The sequence below is a fragment of the Protopterus annectens genome, chromosome 1.part1, assembly GCF_019279795.1.
Source record: "Protopterus annectens isolate FY-2018-M chromosome 1.part1, PAN1.0, whole genome shotgun sequence".
NCBI lineage: Eukaryota > Metazoa > Chordata > Ceratodontiformes > Protopteridae > Protopterus > Protopterus annectens.
Window position 1 is genome coordinate 48,587,835 of NC_056726.1, and position 17,498 is coordinate 48,605,332.

General features: G+C 42.6%; 1 protein-coding gene across 2 annotated transcripts in view; it reads left to right on the plus strand.

The window, feature by feature from the left end:
- The first annotated feature begins 2,288 nt into the window (after positions 1-2,288).
- CLN8 (CLN8 transmembrane ER and ERGIC protein) overlaps positions 2,289-17,498 on the plus strand; it is a 628,289-nt gene continuing 613,079 nt past the window's right edge. Inside the window, exons 1-2 of one of the 2 annotated variants that reach the window (XM_044073532.1) lie at positions 2,289-2,506; positions 2,775-2,832. The gene's annotated coding sequence lies outside the window, so the exon portion shown is untranslated. The remainder of the gene's footprint in view (positions 2,507-2,774; positions 2,833-17,498) is intronic. The other variant, XM_044073538.1, reaches the window with a different exon arrangement.

The following is a 17,498-nucleotide window of genomic DNA, read 5'->3' on the forward strand; positions in this document are numbered from 1 at the left end:
TTTGTTGTTTTACGTTTCTTAGTTGTTGATGGTTAAGGAGGTCAGATTTGTTTAAGCTTCTTAGTTGTTAATGGTTAAGGAGGTCAGATTTGTCTTTGGATGTACAATAAGCTGACCAGGCTTAATCTCGGTCTCATTAGTAGTTTGGTGTCTTTAGTTAGCCTTGGGAGGTGCTTGTTTCTAGTATGAGCTTTTCTGGTAGGGGCTAGATTATTACGAATCGTAAGGAAGGTTTTGTTGAAGTACTGAACAGCATCATCTAATTGTAGGTGTTTAAGTGGGGACCAGTTACATTGTTGGAGTAGAAGGTTGAAAGTAGTGGGGGAGAAATTTTCCTTGGAAGAGATGTATTTGTAGAGGATGTTGCTTTGGGTATTCGTGCATTTCCTGTAAAGAAAGGTTGGATAATGGTCACTGAGGGAGTCTTAAAGGCACCCGGCGAAGAAGCCTAGGTTAGTTTTTTTTAGTTAAGATCCAGTCTAATGTTGACTGCTTGTTGGAGTGCTTGTCAATACATGTCGGGCAGTTTATTATTTGGGTGAAGCTGAAGAGATTTATAAAGTTGAAATGGTTATTATTCGTAGTGCCAATCTAAGTTGAAGTCACCAAGAACAATAGTTTTTGGGGTGAATTTAGTAGCTGCCCATAAAAGTTGATGTTCTATAGTGGGAGGGTTATTGCTGGGACGGAGGTGGCAATTATTATTGCTTTGTTAGGGTTGATTTCAAGGCGGATAGGTAATATTTCAGAGTTGGGTAGATCAGGAGGGGTACAGTTTAGTTGTGCTACTTTGAGGGTATTTTTAAACATAACTGCAACTCCACCTTCACGTTTGTTGATTCTGTCTAGTCTTATGATGTTACAGCCTTTTGTTAGAATTTCACTGTCCTTAATGTGGGGCTTTAGCCAGGTTTCTGTTATTAGAGCTACTGCTCGTGAATAGGTGGCTAGGATAGCGTGGAATTCACTGGTATTATTTATGAGGCTATGGAAGTTGAGGTTTAACAGGAGTAGATCAGAATTAGAGCCTTTTTGGAAGGAGGTAGGGATGTAAGTGAGTGACAGATTCAGTACAGGTGGTGGGTGTGGGGCAAGAGGAAGATGGTAGGTGTTGAGCATAGCTGTCGTTGGGGCCTGGGTTGGGATGGATGTCAGCTTGGTGTTGTGTAAAGGAGTGAAGAAGAAGTTTAAGGTTTGAGTACACTGAAAAGTCAATGTTACACCACAAATGGTTTTATAATTCATTTCAATGTTATGTAGGAGTTAAAAATGATTACTATAAACAAATGTAAACTGTGCATCGGTACTGCGATTTTCACACCAGAATTTCTAGGATGCCTGTTCTCCAAGTGGCAATTCTATTCAACATAGCTCTCCACAGCTTACCACCAGAATCACAGACAACCCCAGAAACAATTAGGGGCAAAGGGGGACACATACCTCTGCACCTCTTATCAAAATAATTCTGAACAAAACCATAATAATAATAATGGTGGAGGGAGGGTTGCTTGAATAACAAGTTTTGTATTAGCATGCATTTTCTGAAGGATATGAACTTTGCAACTCAAACAAGCATCATTATTTAGAAAACGTAATCCTCAATGATTTGCCAAAAACACACATTTTCTAAGGGGAAAAAAATGGGCATCCTACGAGATTTTGCACAGCAAAGTGATAAGGAACACTTAATTGTACTATTAACTTAAAACACTGAGGTTGTGCGTCAGAGCTGGCAAGTCGGTACGTAAAAATCAACTGCCAATCATTAGCGGACCGGAGTTCCGCTGTGGCGACCCTTAACCGGGAAAAGCCGAAACACACAACAACTTAAAACACTGACATAATCAGGGAAAATTAATTAACATGCATTTTCTGATGTAGAAAATAATTACCAATATTCGACGCACCAACGTTTCTTACAAAATCTACAATTTTAAGGATTAAAAGGAAAAACAGAGATAAATTGTGAGCCATAATCAGGAATATGTTATAGGGACGTACGGACGGACGCTAAACCACCACTGACCATAACTAAAATTCTAACGTTACACTTTAAATAATACAAAGGTAATCTTGCGAGTTGAGAGAATTAATGTTTAATGCTGTATTTTAACAGTTGCTTAATCCAAAAGGCAGCTACGAAAATTCTTAATTACAACTAACAGCAACTCATCATACATACGGGTAGCGTAACGATTCGAAGGAAAGCCTCCCCAAACTGACTGCATTCTGTAAATGGTCCCCAACCACCATTTGCACCCGCCTTTACACGATCACATGTCAACCAATAGGCGTTTTCACGTTATGACAGGCCAGACGTGAAATGACAGTGCTGGGGAGGAAACCTGAAAGTTAAAGTTATAGGATAACAGTAGAAAACTAAACTTTAACCGCAAATTGTAAACATGACGGTGACAAGCCGGCAGTGTGAACTTTACAAATGAATCTGTGCTTTGTGGCTAATAAGCGAATAAGACATTCGGTACAGAAATAGCCCGTTTGAAAGGTAATGCATATTAATCTGAGAACAGTTTTGCTTACAACTGGTTTATTTTGTTTTTTAACCATAAGCTTAACCGTTCCCCTTAATTCTCCAAGTTAATTGAAAAGCAAGACCGTCAAGTGCTACGACTTTTGTCAACAGATTTAGCCTTCCTTGTTCCTTCTCCTAGATCAGCAGATTTTTTTCCCCATAAAGTTGGACTTGTATAAGAGCACGGACATTATTAAATTTAGCTGTAAAAAAATGTAATGTTTGAACGCCTTTATTCTAGAAAAAACAAGAAAATGCTTCTCTTTCTGATTCTACGCGAATGCTCCAAAAGTTGAAAGGTAAGTTGAAATATTTGCAATTATCAGTATGCCTTGCGTTGTGAAAAATGTCTAATTATAAAATTGCACGTCTTATTAGAATGAGGGAGACGCCTTAAATAAATATAAAATGAGGGATTATGGCTTTAAATCAGGGAAACAGCGTTGTTTTATTAAAATCGTATTATACTAAAACAAAGCATGTGTGTTGCTTTAGCATTGCTTACTAGTTTACCAGAAAAGCGTACGTTTTATGTTGTGCCGTCCAGATTTTGCAACAAAATATATGTATTTGTTAACTGGATATGTAAACTGTTTTGTCTCTGACCATTTTCAGCAGTGACCCCTGCTACAAGGACAGACGTGAATGAGGTGTGTGTGTGCACGCGCGCACTCAGGTTTACATAGTGTTGTGTGCTTGTATATTTAACTGTTAAGAGAAAATAAGCAATAATAATAATTGTGACGCTTGGCCCAGCAATCAAGAGCCTCAATCCTCACCACTAACACCAGAGAAGGGTGTCTCATATAAGAGGAAAGGATAACAAATACACACAGTAAAGTACAATTTCCCTTAAGTGCACACAAAGATCACAGACAGTCTGGGGCTGGTTGTTCCCTTCCTCCCCAGGTCCCCCAGTAAGACTCCCCACTGGCATAGCTATAGGTGACGGATCTCAGCCTAGCTGGCAAGCTAAAACCTCCAGTACTGTCTCTGTCCAACCAGTGCTTCGTGCCCCTGCCCAAGTAGATGACACACAGACACTTTGAGATAAGTATTTATACAATTTCACAGACACTTCTGGGAAAGGCTGACACAGATTCTCCAGTTGTGCCCCTATACCCAGAACATACAGTAGTAATTACTGCCACAACCAGCTAATAATTATCAGCTACCCAAAGGCCCTTAAAAGGGTGTCCAATTATTACTGTGCAATATTATTATCCAATTGGAAGTATAGCCCAGGGCTAAAGCTATAGGAGTGGCTTAGACAGTAAACTCTATAAATATGGAATGTACTCTAGAGATTAACTTATCTCTACATAAACCAGCCACAGTTAAAAAGGGTTTAAAAATATTTAATAACAAATACTAAAAACACAAGACAATACTACATCACAGTGCTATTCAGTAGTTCAGAGATCACACAGAAACTTAAAATAATTCAGTAGTGCAGTTCTGACATAACAGAAAAACACTTAGTCTAATCTTTTTCTAATTCCTAGCTATTGCTACAAGAAAACATACTTCTAAAATAACTTACTTAAAACACAGGCAGAGTGCTGGTAAATTGGATATCAAGACAAAAATGCTTAACAATCTCTGGTTCGCACTATTTAAATTGAAACTCCAGTTCTGATAAACATTACATCATCTTTTTCACACTTCCTGGAGTTCCCAGGCTACACATTAACTGCATTTACATTCATTTACACTTAAAAGCAATAAAGGACATTCCACATGTAAATTCTGGTCATTAACTTGAGCCTTAAAACAATAGGCAGGAAGCCTTTATTTAGCCGGACTGGTGGACTGGAGCCGACTTGTAAAATGTCAAAGGCAGTGATGAAATAATTTTAATTTCAAAGGAACAACAAGAATGCTTGCCTTAGCTTTCTTTACAGCAGATGGCAATGTTGCCACATTGTTTTAAGTTCAACATTCACCGTATTTACAAATAATAGAATTTGATTCTATTTGACTAGGCTGGCAGCCTTCACCAATCTTTACATCTCTTCACCTATCTCTACCCAATCTTCACAATAATATTAATAAATGTTAACCAGGTAGGCCCACTGGACACACAGTTCATTTTCAGGGGTTACCAAATAGCAATGACTGGTTAAGTGACTTGTCATTGTCACACAGTAAGTAAAGAAGGCTGAGGGAATCAAACCCTGTATGACAGAAGCTACTGCTCTCCGCCTTTACCGTCTGTGCCATCATCTAGAATGGCAACCAGTTTTGGGAGGAAAGTAGAGTAACAATTTGCAACTCTACAAATTCAATGACATGATCAACTCTCCATCTAGATTAAACAAAGCCGCAGTCAGGGGATCTTTATTAGATAGGGGTCCAACATTCTCACCCAAAAATTTATCCAAGTACAGAACACTACGTTTACCTGTTAGTGTCACTATCAGACATAGCAAGCATAACCTCCACAAGCAGTAGTACAGCAAAGTCCGAGATCTCTCCAACTTCCATGGTGAAACTTTTAAAACAACCTTAAGCAACTGTAGTTAGAAGTTATTCAAAGACCTTCCACAAGATGAGGCTGTTGATTCATTAACACAACCTTCCTATATATCCTAGATGCATATGCTCCCATTACATCTAAAAGAATAAAATCCAAGCCTACCCCTTGACTACACAAATATACTAAAGCAGTTATGATAACTAAAAACAAAGCTTGGAAAAATGGATCCTTAACAAAAATCATGAAAATCTCCAAAACTACAGACACTAAAGTAACTTATCATAATAATTGTCTAAAAATAACAAAAACGTACTGTACTTCATTTCAGTACACAAAAAGCAAAATCCTAAACTCTTCTAGATCTCTGTAAATAATGTACCAAACCCTGTCAGATTCACCCAACCAACTCAAACAAACCCTCAGAACAATGAAACATAGCTACTATTTTCAACAAACACATTATACAGTCTGTTGCATCACTTCCAAAGCACCACCAAGTTAAGCTACCCTACTGTCTAATCTCATACTCGGAATGCCCCTTTACTTAAACAGTACCTACTTCAGCCATCAAAAAACTACTCTCCAAATTAAAATTCGCAACTTTATCTCCATATAACCTACCTACAGAGTATCATGAATTTGCAGCCATTTCAGTTGCGTATCCTAAGTCTCATTGACCACTCTATCTGTAAAAATAATATTCCTGAATTATTTATGAGGCAAAAAATCCTTTGTCACATCCCTGTCCTGACTGACTACTGACCGATATCTACTGTCTCACCCATATCCAGAATTCTAGAGAAATGCATTCACGAACAGCTAATGACCCACACTTGTGATAATAACAAGCTCTCTCTATTCCAGCACAGCCCCTGCCAAAAATCTTAATACTACTTCTGCATTCACTGAAACAATTAATCAGTATAGGAACTCGGGCTGTTTCATCTCCACTTTATTCCTAGACCTCTCAAAAGCTTTTGACATCTGTCACTAAAAGCTACTGTGCAGGCTTTCCACAATAGGTCTAACCTAGCCAGCAGTGAACTGGTTCTACAATTACCTCCTTAACAGATATCAACTTGTCAAATGCCAAGGAATGTTCCCCTTCCTTCCCATCTCCACAGGTGTCACCCAAGGCTCTATATTAGGACTGTTAATTTTCATTGTATTCAATAATGAACAGCCACTGGTCAAGCAATACACAGATGACTCCCACATTAATCTGCTCTGCTAAAACTCTGTCCTGTCTTCAGGACTTAGCACAACAATTCTTTCTGTCAGTTGTGGACTGTCTTGAGGAATCCAACCTCCTGTTAAATCCAGTGAAGACCAAACTAATGTTATTCACCCCCAAACAGTTCTACTTCCAAAAATCCATCTTTTCAGTAATATCAGAAAATAGCCAGAATCAAACTAGTTCTTTATACATAACTTCTGGGCAATGCTGTAGATGAACACGTGACATTCAACCAGTACATACTTCAAGTAACCCAGAAAACTCACCAAAAATTAGGTGCTGTGTACATGATAAAACCCTTCCTCTCATATTTAGCAAGGGTTAATATAGCAACAGCCTGTCTACTTCCAGCCCTACTCTCTGCGTTCCCCCATTCACAAACCTAGATGCCACTTATTCTTCAAAACATGAGCAATGCTATAACAAAGTAGGAAGGTTGCCACCAACCAAACCTACAGAGCCCACCATTGCACTGCAATTAAACAACTACAGTGGCTAGAACTTCCATACATCCTCACTCATTCTCAACTAGTAATAAACCACAGACTGCTATCCTTGCCAAACCCCCAAACTCATAGGATATCTTTAAACAGTACTACCCTAACAGCTCCCTTCATTCTGTACACAAAGTCTTTCTTAATATATTAAAATTCAGTAGTACAGCAGATGACTCCCTAAACTCCTGCTAAGCCTCCAAAAAAATGGAACAGCCTTCCCTTACAACCAAGACAAATACATAACCTAGCATTCTTCAAATCGGAACTAAAAAAATACTACCACAACACTGGCTTTGCCCATGCACACCTTCAAGTTAAAAGCTATTCCCCACCATCTTGCAGTGTTATTCCTCTAGGGATACATAATCATTCTCAGTGGTTCTTGGAAATATTTGTATATTCACATACACAACAGAATTTCCACTGAGTAGTAAAAAAAATTATTCATACTAATGCGTAAAATGTCATTGATAGTCTGGATTAATTGAACTATGAAACTGTATGTTAATGCTTAGAAGTACTCACACATCCTTTTCTAAATAATTATACTAGGCTTGATTCCAAGATACTGAGACAAGTCACTGTGCTGTGAAAGAACATTAATTCCAAGAGTTAGATGGCATCAAATACATGAATAATGAGATTGTGTAAATGAGGAATGTTGGTGTAACATTGGCAATATTTTATTAGTAAGCAATGGCATAGAATTCTCTTTGGAGTATTTTAATTTGCATTTGTTAGTTAATACATCTAGGATCACCATCAGCTTAGTTTGTTCTGGTTTGTACATGGTATCAGGGGTATCATATTTACAGTGGCCGTCACCTAGAGCCAGTGCTGTCACTGCTGGGTGACTATATTATTGTGGTCGATTTGAGAAATAAAAAATGTTCTAGCAGAAAAGCTTTAATTGATTATACCGTGTAAAAAATGGGAGCACAAAGGATGACGACTACGACTGTTTGCTGCTCTATGCTGTCATTGAACAACCATGGTCACATAATGGCAGCTTTTATCCTTTTAAACTAGTGTTAAGAAGATGAGATGTTGTTGGTTAATGAAGTATAAATTACACAGGGCAGCATTGCCATACTTTTCGAGGCATCAAACACTAAAGTGTTATGACGGATTGTTCCAATCAGTATAAATGACAACTACATAGTGAAGTAGGCTTGCACCCTACATTTTAATTGGACATCTTTCAGCTGATTTTTGAAGCAGTTTTTGTGAAGAAGACTCGCTGCTTCAAACTGTATTCAGGCAGTAAGAAAATGCAGTAACCAATACATGTTAATATTTTTTTTTTTTGTGCTTTGAGACATATTGTACTATGGATTCCAGATTATTGAAGTGGGCATTCACCCTACATTTTAACTGGACTTCTCATAGCTGATTTTTTGAAGTACATTTTGTTATAGAGGACTCAGTACTATAAGCTGTGCTCAGGCAATAAGAAAATGCTGTAACTAGATACAAGTTAGCATTTTTTTGTGCCTTGAGAAGTGAGTAAAGTTGTGATGGAGTATCAGAGCCGTAAGATTTCTTGTAGCCCTTCTGGAATAAGGTCTGGCTCCAAGGCTAAATGTTTGGTGATCCTTCAAACATTCTTGATAGCTACCACATAAATGTTTGATGAATAAAGAATTTTGTAAAAAATGCATATAATCTAAACTGTACAGTGAAAAGTTCCTGCTCCCTGCCGTATAAGTAATTTATTTATCCTTTGTTGACTGGGTTAGTCCAAAGAGGTTAGTAGCCTCTTTTTAGAGGAGACCTAAGGTGGTACATATAGTCCTAGAGGAAATTTGGCCAGGGCATCAGGGAACTTTCCTTACTCATCTTTATTGTAAGTGGGACTCATTTTGGAGGAACACTTCCTGTTTCCATTCCAGGTGTAGTGACGGCCTGGAGAAACAGGGAGACAGATGAAGAGAGAAGGAGATGATGGAGTGGTGAAAGAACTGAAGGATAAAGCAAATATCAAGACCAGAGAATGTGTGCAGGATTTTGAGGAAATGTTTCAAATAAACCTGTTTGATGGAGATGAGTCAGCAAATGATGGATGCATAATTACAACCCTTCAGTCAGGAGGGTTGTGGGATGATTTACTTAAAGAAATAGAGGTGCAGAATGAGCCAGAAAATGAAGGAGATATTTCCTGGGAGGACATTATGGAGAAAATACAAAAGGAGGATGCAGGACATTCCTGAACAATAGTGGGGAGATGGAAAAGAAAGCATATGCAGAGAAAGTAAAAGAAGGAAAAAGTGGAGTAGCATTAAAGAAGGCAGAAGAAAATGAAAAAGGGAAGTATGTGGTAAGGATCCGGAATAAAGAAGACAAATAACTGAACAGGTATGAAGTGTGGGACAATTTATTAGCTCCTTTGGGTTTAAACGTACATGAGGTAAGATCAGTTATTCCTATTAATAAATAGACCTTTGTGATATTATATTTGAGACTTTTTTCCAGTGGAAAATTTTATTGGAAAATATGTAAAAAAAAAAAAAAAAAAAAAAAAAGCCTATAACCCATGCTATGTGATAAAAGCAGTAACAGGGAAACAGAAAACAAGATTCATGTACATTTTCAAACAGAGGTAAAACGTTTATGTAAAGAAGTACTGGACATTACAAAGGTTTATGACAACATGGGTTTATGAACTGGTGGCTGGAATTGTAATATTGTGCATGGAAAGAGAAAAAGTTATACATATTCCAAGCATGATAAATGTGGAAGGAAATATGGGTGGGGACAACCCAAAACGTGTGTTTTGTGTGTGTGTGTGTGTGTGTGTGTGTGTGTGTGTGTGTGTGTGTGTGTGTCTGCTTGTGTGAGCACGCCTGTGTCCGCACGCATGTGTGCATGTATGTGTGTGTGCGTGTAAATGAACATTTCATAAGTAATTGTGACAATAGAAAATGTTATATTTGTAGGGAAATGAGACATGATGCAAAAAACGAGAATTAAAATGTTATAAATATAACAGAATTGGACATTTATGCATGGATTGCAAAAATGAAAATAACAGTAAAGAAAGAGAATCATTTTAGTAGAAGAAATAGAAGAAAAATTAGATGAAAAAATAATAGACAACATAGAAGATGGTTCTGAAGTAAGTGAAGAAGAAGACATAAACTGGGGACTAGTAAAAGGAAAAAAGAATGCTGTTGGTAAAATGGTAAAAGACAGAAAAATAACACTTAAGGAAATGGATGAAAAAGAACATATAAAGGTAAAGATTGTCCCCTGGATTCTCAAAAGCTTGCATGGCGTGCATGATTAGTGGAAGATGAAATATTGCCAATATGGCGGCCGTGCGATCCACGTATGTGCACGTTTGACGTGCTCGAGCGCTGTAGCAGTACTGCTGCACATTCCCAGCCCTGTATGCAAATCACCCCATTTGCAGGTGAAAAACATGCAAATGAGGTAAATCTGCTGTCCAGGAAGCAGGAATTAGGGTGTGCAGGACTAGCGTAATATGCAGAAATTTACTCGGTTAGTAACTGAGTACAGTACTGCAAACATAAGAAAATAAACCTAAAACAAATCAGTCTAACTAAAATCAGTATTCCGCCATGCAAGTCGATGGCAGGCAAAAGACAACCTGGCCATAGTGGTTGCTAAGGGGGAGGCACAGTGTGACACATGTAACTATGCATTATCAGGCAATTCTGTGCAAATGAGGGGAAGGATAGTGAATCCCGGTTTTCCCCAACATGTGAAGCAGGTCTCAACAGTGTATGAGTGTGACTAGCTGAGTGCAAGACTAGGAGGTAGGTGACATCATGTGTGGGAGTGTCAGGCATACTGTCAGCGGATTGGAGCCCTGTGGCTCGGGGTTGCATCTAGCTTAGCACAGCAAACCTAAACCTGCCCAGCACATATGATGATTGTAAGCGGGTGTGAGCGCTGCGCAGCGGGATCTACAGGAAGATAAAGGAAGGGAACCCAGGAAATAGTGTGCACATTAGAGTACACTGACTGCGTGTCGCACCCCCCGGGATGAGAAGGGCAATAGGAAGGGAAAGCAGCAGTAGGAAGTTAATCAAGGGGTAACAAGTTCGCTGCCAGATGCAGTGTATCGGAACCAGACAATTACACAAGCAGCAGACCAGCCCAGCCCAGAACGCCACTATAAATTATGCAAACACCTACCCCTCTGGTTTTTCCCACAACTTACACCACCGGTGTAATCAAGCGGGGAACTTTTAACATTCACAACAGCAAAATGTTAGGGGCTGCAATAGCTATCATACAACTTGTGGAAGAGGCTGAGGGTGGTGAGGATGGGAATGCTGCCGACCAACTCACAGTGAGGAGATGGAGAAGAGTGTATAGACCCAGGGCAACCTACCAAGGGCTACATGAGCTGGAGATGGTGGAGCACTATAGGGTGGACCTGGACCTCCTACAGCAGATTGTTGAGCTGTGCCAGCCATGCCTGACACACACAGCTAACAGAGGGGAACCCGTCCCAGTGGAAACTAAGGTATGTGTAGGCCTAAGAAAGCTACAGGTACCTTCCAAAGGCCAGCTGGGGATATGATGGGGATCGCTCAGACATTAGCATCCAGGATACCCCACCATTTCCTGGATGCCATGGCAGCACATGTCAGTGAGCACATATATTTCCCCCTCACCCATGAGGTGTTGGCCAGCAGTATGCATCCCTTCCAGCAAATAGCAGAATACCCTGAGGTAGTGGATGCTCAAGGGCTTCCCCTCCATCAACTGCCAGGTCGTGTGCGATGCCCAGGGCATCACGATTCCCAAATCTGGCATCTGACGCAGTTGTACCAGAAATTTGCCAATGGGGACATCCCACACGGTCATCTAGTGGGGGATGCTGGATGCACACTGGAGCAGTGGCTGATGACACCCATCAGAAACGCACACACACCCGAACAAGAACTCCATAATGAGGCACACGCAAAAACAAGAATCATAACAGAGCGTGTGTTTGGGATGCTCAAGTCAAGGTTCTGGTGCCTGGACACATCCAGTAGAGCCTTACAGTACTCTCCAACTATATGTACCCAAATCATCCTTGTATGTGCCATGCTACACAATATGATCCTGCGGAAACAGCTGCAGCAGGAGCAGCAAGGGGCAGGGCCACATAGGCCCCCACCAATGCCTACACAGGCACAGAGTGACTCGGAGGAGGAACAACCTGAGCCTGCCTCAGTAGGTAGAAGGAGGCGTGCCCAGTATACCCTGGCAAAGAGGCAACGCATAGCGCATACACTGACATGGGAGAGACCAAGGGAATAGCACCTCTCTCTGACTCTCACATACATTAAAAGGGATGCCAAACATTACACTACCTGTGCCTAACCATGCGTAGGCAGTGTACTACGTGCATCCGACATAGGCAGCCCTACAGCACCACCCGCAATACTGGTACACCCACAAGATAAGGGACTCACACATGCCAGTCACGAGGGGGGGGTCACATACCCAACAACAGTCACAGCCAGAAGAACAGGTGTAGACAAACACAAACAAATGCCGTACTATGGCCTCTGAAAGAGGGGTATGGGTAAGCCCCACCCGGGCTTACATGGATAGACTACAGCAGGCCAGGTAGTGGGATGTCAGTTGTGATGGCTGGGAAGTCAGAAACTAATGTGTATGCAATTAAATGTTAAGAACGGTAGTACACCAGTATGGCTTAGCCAGCATGATAGGTAAGACTACTGACTGAAATGGACTACAGGACATACCAGTGCAGTCCTAGCAAATGTGTACAACTGTCAGGTGTGCTTTTCCCACCCCACATAAAAATATAGTAACAGTCAGGTGCGCACCCCCCAATCCTGTGTAGAAACATAGAAATAGTCAAGTGTACCCCATGCCAAATGATCGGTGGATACCTTGCAGACACAGCATGCTATCTGTCGGTGTACAACACAAAGGTCAGCTGTGCTGTACAAACCACCGGACATGCTCCACACATGCAAAACAGACGGCCTTACTGGGCATGCCCACGCACTTAAACACATGAAGGCCATGTATGCAAACACCAGTGGACCACACATCCAGCGGTTGCAATTGTTACTGTAGACACATGTCAGTATGCACCACTCATGCCTTGCACACACAGTGGATAGGAATACAGACATGTATGTAAGGACAACACACCATAATAAGCCAAAGATAAGATAAGATGGATATAGATGTGTGGAAGAGGGTGACCGTGACAAGGAGCCATCCACGCTTGTCCCACCCAGCACAAAGCCAAAGGGCCCCTAACACATCAGGTGCACATGTCACACACTGCAGTTACTAGCGACCAGTGCTTGTTAGCACCACAGACTTATGTGGTCCACATGCCAGCTGTGCAACATGGCTGTACAAGGATGTAGTCCGCTAGTTGCCCTATACACGCACCTGTGACATATGACCCATGTGTGGCCGCCTGTGGCATGTCACCCCTACATGAATGGTGTATGGGCCTTGGACACACTGGCCACCCCATAGCGGTACCCTGACAAGCCTGCTGAAGTTTTCCAATGTGAAATACACCTTTGGGAGAGTGGTAGGCCAGTAATCTCAATGGTGCTTCCCATAATTGAGTACTGCTGTAATGTGTTAGATTAGTTAGGTATGAGTTCTAACCCCAGACATGGCAACTGTGTGAGTGTGTGTGTCACTGTTCGTGTGTGTATCTGTCTCACTGACTTTGTAGAGAACAATGCCTTTTAGGCTACTCACACCCCTTACTATTCACATACCCAACTTTGGCAAGGCTGCAGATGTCACCCACCTAGAAATACTCCCCTGGGAAATCTGTAGCCCAGTAATCTCTGTAGTGCATGCTGTAACTGCGTGCTGCTGTAGTGTGGTGATGTAGTTAGGTAGGAGGTCAAATCCGAGACGTGGCAACTGCGTGTGTGAGTCTGTGTGTGCGTGTCACTCTGTCACTGCTTTTTAGGCTACTTGCACCCCTTACATTTCACATACTTTGGCAAGGCTGCTGATGTCACCCACCTAGATATACACCCCTGGGAAGGCTGTAGCCCATTAAACTCTGTAGCGCATCCCTTAATTGCGTACTGCTCTAATGTGATAAACTAGTTAGGTAGGAGTTCCAACCCTAAACCTGGCAACTGCTTGTGTGAGTGTGTGTCTGTGTTTGTGTGTTTGTCTGACGTGTAGAGAGCAATTCTTTTTAGGATACTCGCACCCCTTACAAGTCAAATACCCACCTTTGGCAAGGCTGCTGATGTCACTCAGCTTGGAATACACCTCTGGGATGATCGTAACCCAGTAATCTCCATACCACGTCCCATAGCATCTTATGGCCATAGTGTGATTAAGGAGTTAAGTTGGGAGTTCTAGCCCCCGACCTGCCAACTGTGTTTGTATGCGTGCATGTCTGACTGTGTAGAGAGCAATGCTTTTAGGGTGCTCACACCCCTTACATTTCACATACCCAACTTTGGCAAGGCTGCTGACGTCACCCACCTAGAAATACTCCCCTGGGAAAGATGTAGCTCAGGAATCTCTGTATTGCATGCTGTAACTGCGTACTGCTGTAGTGTGATAATGTAGTTAGGTAGGAGGTCAAACCCCAGACGTGGCAACTGTGCATGTGTGAGTCTGTGTGTGCATATGTGTGCGTGTCTGTCTGTCACTGACTGTGTAGAGAGCAATGCTTTTTAGGCTACTCACACCCCTTACAAGTCAAATACCCACCTTTGGCAAGGCTGCTGATGTTACGCAAATTGAAATACACCTCTGGGACGATCGTAGCCCAGTAATCTCTGTAGAATGTCCCGTAACATCGTATGGCCATAGTGTGATTAAGCAGTTAGTTGGGAGTTCTAGCCCCGACCTGCCAACTGTGTGTGTATGCATGCATGTCTGACTGTGTAGAGAGCAATGCTTTTAGGGTACTCACACCCCTTACATTTCACATACCCAACTTTGGCAAGGCTACTGATGTCACCCACCTAGATATACACCCCTGGGAGGGCTGCAGCCCAGTAAACTCTGTCGTGCATTCCGTAACTGCATACTACTGTAGTGTGAATTAGAAGTGTGGTTGGGTTCCATCCCCACACATGGCAGTTCCGGATGTATTGTGTGTTTCACTGTCTGTGTTGGGAGCAATGTATTTTAGGCTAGTCTCTCGCAGTCATTTCAAATGCCCTACTTTGGCAATCCTGCTGATGTCAGTCAGTGTGAAATACACTTTTGGGCAAGGACTACTCCAGTAATATCCATGGTGTGTACTATAACTGCGTAGTGCTGTAGTGTAATACATTAGTTAGGTAGGGCTTCTACTCCCAAACATGACAGGTTTTGTGTGTGTGTGTGTGTGTGTGTGTGTGTGTGTGTGTGTGTGTGTGTGTGTGTGTGTGTGTGTGTGTGTGTGTTTGTAACCTGTATCCTGTGTAGAGGTGGTTGTGACTGTGTGACACCTGTGGCCAATGTGGAGGGGGTTTTGCATTTTTCTTATATGGTGGTCATACTATATATCACAGTGTCCACTGTACAGGGATAACACGTGATATGGCTGAGAGGCCGGGGTGCACAGCCATACCCAGACATGTGACATCAAAGCCAGGTAATCACAGTTAACAATCCCAGTATTACCCAGAGCACACTCTCTCACCCCATGTGTCATACACACAGACATGCCTAGGTAACAGCCAATATGTGGGAGTACACTGCATATTGGCCACTGATAGTAACTATGGAGTGACAGCGGTGGGCTACAGAGGGCATGATACCCAGTCCATCTGTCCAATATGCACATACGTGCAGACATTGCACCTCCCCCATGTTCCCCAATGGACAACTGTGTACCACCTGTGGTGCCATCACACGTGACCCACAACGGACATACCATGCCTGACAAAATGCCCATATGGACAGATGCCACTGACAGCAAGGAATGCTGGTAGCGTGCATGCCATGTCGGTGCAGGGTGAAGCTGCTGGCCATTACCAGCTCCTGCAACAGGTGGCCAGGACTGGCACATCTGATGATGATCCGTGTTCACAACATAGGCCGGACACCCCAGGATACAGTTCTGCATGTCACTCTACGTGCATGTGGGAGGTGTGCACATCCCAGACGCCGTCCATGTCATGGGCAAAGGAACACAGACATGGCAAGCAATGCACAGCATTGCCCACACACAGTAGTCACCCAGATGACCGGATGGAGGATACAATACCCGCCTGTGTGGGTAAATGCATATACTACATCCCTGAGCCGCAATACAGACCATCGTCGTGTGGCCTGATGCCAAGGTACACCCATCACCTAGCCTTGGACAGCCATCTGGTGCAGTTCGACACCACACACCTGTACAGACATGCGCCCATGCATGTCGGTAGTGGCACCCTGTGTGTTTGTGTGTGACTGCAGCATGCTGTCTGATCCCATACCCTTTGCCTGTACAGCCCCCGTATGACCTGTGTGGTGCATGGGATACCTGCACAGTGATGTGATGTGGCAATCCCACAACCGATGAGTTGTATACCTGGCCCCAACCCCTATGGGCATACTGCAGTATGCTGTCTGATGTCAGACACCTTCCCATACCCTTTGCCCATACAGCCCCCGTATGACCTGTGTGTCAATATGTGTGTGTCCTTGTGAGGGTGTGGCTGTGTTGACGCTGGCACCTGTTTATGCTGACAGGCACGTGTATGTCACCTACCATACAGCTACTGTATCCGTGTAGCAAATGTCACTCACAATCACATAAATGTTCTGAGTGCTCCAAAACAGGTAACCCATGTGGCACATCCAATCATTGCAGCGTATTGTGCTAGGACTACATAGATACCTTGTGCTGCTAGGTGTGTGACACAAACATGCTTCAGTTTTACCCTCCCACCCCTCCCTGACACATATTTGCCTTTGTCTGTGTCCCCCACCCCCTCTCAGGTGGACGTGGAGACCTACACCTGCTTTGCTTAGGCAGCAGCTGTGGTAACATTCCCATAGCCAATTGTATAGAAACACACTCCAATACCTAGGAACATCATGGTTGGTGTTGGCTCTTTTCACCCACTGTGAGCAGAAACTAGATCTGTTGTGTGCCAAACAGCATCTCCAATGGATTGTGGTGTAACTCTAACAGCCTACACGTGGGAACAGTGCAAGAAACAGGAGGTGGATGTGCCTGACCTGACTACAGACTGTAAGTGCCGCTATACTGCATTTGGAGTAATGTTGCTTTCACAGTGTCTGTGTGGATATGGCTGTTGTACATATCTCAATACATGCCATGTCAGTTCCATGTTGATGGGGAATCTCCATGTGCAGGGTCATCTGCAGCCTGGACACTGTTGTGTCTGTGGTTGCATGCGTCACCCATGGAGCATCTAGCTGTCGACTGCTGAAGGTAGTGTGAGGATTGCAGTCAGTAGATGGAGAAAGCTGTGGTAGTCAGACGTCATATCCCTCAAAGGACATATGTTACAACAACCCTGAATCAACAGTAAATGTATGTGGTTATCATAGACACATGTCAATATTGTCCCTGTGTATGTGCTCCCAGCCACACCTCTGTCAACCTTTGTACATATGTCATGCATGAAGTGGTGCATATGTGCTGTACACCATACTTTGTTGCATCATATCTAAGAAAAAGCCACTGATATGTCCGACTGCTACACTTGTTATGTACAGTAGGGGTTACATTACATGACATCCCCTGCACATTCTGTGGATGTTCATACAGTACTGAGGTCTGTGTACCTATGGTGAATGCCGACAGTG